Source organism: Dama dama, unplaced genomic scaffold, assembly GCF_033118175.1.
Source record: "Dama dama isolate Ldn47 unplaced genomic scaffold, ASM3311817v1 ptg000093l, whole genome shotgun sequence".
NCBI classification, from domain to species: domain Eukaryota; kingdom Metazoa; phylum Chordata; class Mammalia; order Artiodactyla; family Cervidae; genus Dama; species Dama dama.
The window spans coordinates 4,593,605-4,596,746 of record NW_026870908.1 but is presented as its reverse complement, the minus strand read 5'-3'; positions in this window follow the sequence as shown (position 1 = coordinate 4,596,746).

Genomic DNA, 3,142 nt, shown 5'->3' with positions numbered 1-3,142 from the left:
CTTCATATTTTTCACACCTTTTCAGGCTCTTCATGTTTTTCAACACGGCTTCATGCTACTCCTATTTTTGATACCTTTTGAAGCTCCTCATATTCTTCAAACCATTTCATGCTCTTCTTTTTTTTCATCACCGCTTCATGCTCCTCTTATTTTTCAGACCGTTTCATGCTCCTCATATTTTGACACCTTTTAACCTGTTCATATTTTACACATTTTCAGGCTCTTCAAGTTTTTCAACACCGTTTCATGCTACTACTATTTTTGATACCTTTTGAAGCTCCTTATATTCTTCAAACCATTTCATGCTCTTCTATTTTTTCATCACCGCTTCATGCTCCTCCTATTTTTCAGACCGTTTCATGCTCCTCCTATTTTGAGACCGTTTCATGCTCCTCATATTTTTCACACCTTTAGAAGCTCTTCGTATTTTTCTCACCTTTTCAGGCTCTTCATGTTTTTCAACACCGCTTCATGATCCTCCTATTTTTCTGACAGTTTCATGCTCCTCATATTTTTCATCCTTTTTGAAGCTCTTCATATTTTTCACACCTTTAGAAGCTCTTCGTATTTTTCTCACCTTTTCAGGCTCTTCATGTTTTTGAACACCACTTCATGCTCCTCCGATTTTCAGACCGTTTCATGCTCCTCATACTTTTGACACCTTTAGAAGCTCTTCATATTTTTCACACCTTTTCAGGCTCTTCATGTTTTTCAACACCGCTTCATGCTCCTCTTCTTTTTCAGACCGTTTCAGGCTCCTCATATTTTTGACACCTTTTTAAGCTCTTCATGTTTTTCACACATTTTCAGGCTCTTCATGTATTTCAACACCGCTTCATGCTCCTCCTATTTTTCAGAACGTTTCATGCTCCTCATATTTTTGACACCTTTTGAAGCTCTTCATATTTTTCTCACCCTTTGAAGCTCTTCATATTTTTCATATTTGAAGCTCTTCATATTTTCACAACTTTTCAGGCTCTTCATGTTTTTGAACACCACTTCATGCTCCTTTTATTTTTCAGAGAGTTTCATGCTCCTCATGTATTTCACACCTTTTGAAGCTTTTCATATTTTTCACACTTTTTCAGGCTCTTCATGTTTTTCAACACCACTTCATTCTTCTCCTATTTTTCAGCCCGTTTCATGCTCCTCATGTCTTTCACACCTTTTGAAGCTCTTCACATTTTTCACACCTTTCCAGGCTCTTCATGTTTTTGATCACCATTTCATGCTCCTCCCATTTTTCAGACCGTTTCATGCTCCTCATATTTTTGACACATTTTGAAGCTCTTCATATTTTTCACACCTTTTCAGACTCTTCATGTTTTTGAACACCGCTTCATGCTCCTCCTATTATTCAGACAGTTTCATGCTTCTCATATTTTTGACACCTTTTGAAGCTCTTCATATTTTTCACACCCTTTCAGGCTCTTAATGTTTTTCAACACCACTTCATGCTCCTCCTATTTTTCATACGTTTTCATGCTCCTCATATTTTTGACACCTTTTGAAGCTCTTCATATTGTTCACACCTTTTCAGGCTCTTCATGTTTTTGAACACCGTTTCATGTTCCTCGTATTTTTCAGGCCATTTCATGCTCGTCATGTTTTTCACACTTTTGAAGCTCTTCATATTTTTCACACCTTTTCAGGATCTTCATGTTTTCCAACACCACTTCATGCTTCTCCTATTTTTCAGCCCGTTTCATGCTCCTCATATTTTTGACACCTTTTGAAGCTTTTCATATTTTTCACACCTTTTCAGGCTCTTCATGTTTTTGAACACCACTTCATGCTCCTTTTATTTTTCAGAGAGTTTCATGCTCCTCTTGTATTTCACACGTTTTGAAGCTCTTCATATGTTTCACAACTTTTGAAGTTCTTCATATTTTTCACACCTTTTCAAGCTCTTCATATTTTTCTCACCTTTTCAGGCTCTTCATGTTTTTCAACACCGCTTCATGCTCCTCCTATTTTTCAGACCGTTTCATGCTCCACACATTTTGAAACCTTTTGAAGCTCTTCATATTTTTCACACCTTTTCAGGCTCTCCATGTTTTTCATCACCGATTCATGCTCCTCCTATTTTTGAGGCCGTTTCATGCTCCTCATATTTTTGACACCTTTTGAAGCTCTTCATATTTTTCACACCTTTTAGGCTCTTCATGTTTTTGAACAGCGCTTCATGCTCCTCATATTTTTCAGACCGTTTCATGCTCCTCATATTTTTCACACCTTTTGAAGCTCTTCATATTTTTCATATTTTTGAAGCTCTTCATATTTTTCACACTTTTTCGGGCTCTTCATGTTTTTGAGCACACCTTCTTGCTCCTCCTATTTTTCAGACCGTTTCATGCTCCTCATGTATTTCACACCATTTGAAGCTCTTCATGTTTTTCACACCTTTTCAGTCTCTTCATGTATTTGAACACCATTTCATGCTCCTCCGATTTTTTAGACCATTTCATGCTCCTCCGATTTTTTAGACCATTTCATGCTCCTCATATTTTTGACACCTTTTGAAGCTCTTCATATTTTTCACACCTTTTCAGGTTCTTCATGTTTTTGAACACCGCTTCATGCTCCTCCAATTTTTCAGACCGTTTCATGTTTCTCATATTTTTGACACCTTTTGAAGCTCTTCATATTTTTCACACCTTTTGAAGCTCTTCATATTTTTCATATATTTGAAGCTCTTCATATTTTTCACACCATTTCAGGCTTTTCATGTATTTGAACACCGGTTCATGCTCCTCCTATTTTTCAGACCGTTTCGTGCTCCTCCTATTTTTCACTCCTTTTGAAGCTCTTCACATTTTTCACACCTTTTCAGTCTCTACATGTTTTTGAACACCGCTTCATGCTCCTCCTATTTCTCAGACCATTTCATGCTCCTCATGTATTTCACACCTTTTGAAGCTCTTAGTATTTTGTACACATTTTCAGGCTTTTCATGTTTTTCACAACCACTTCATGCTCCTCATATTTTTCAGACCGTTTCATGCACATTTCATTTTTGACTCCTTTTGAAGCTCTTCATATTTTTCACACCATTTTCAGGCTCTTCATGTTTTTCAACACCGCTTTATGATCCTCCTATTTTTCAGACCGTTTCATATTCCTCATATTTTTGACATTTTTT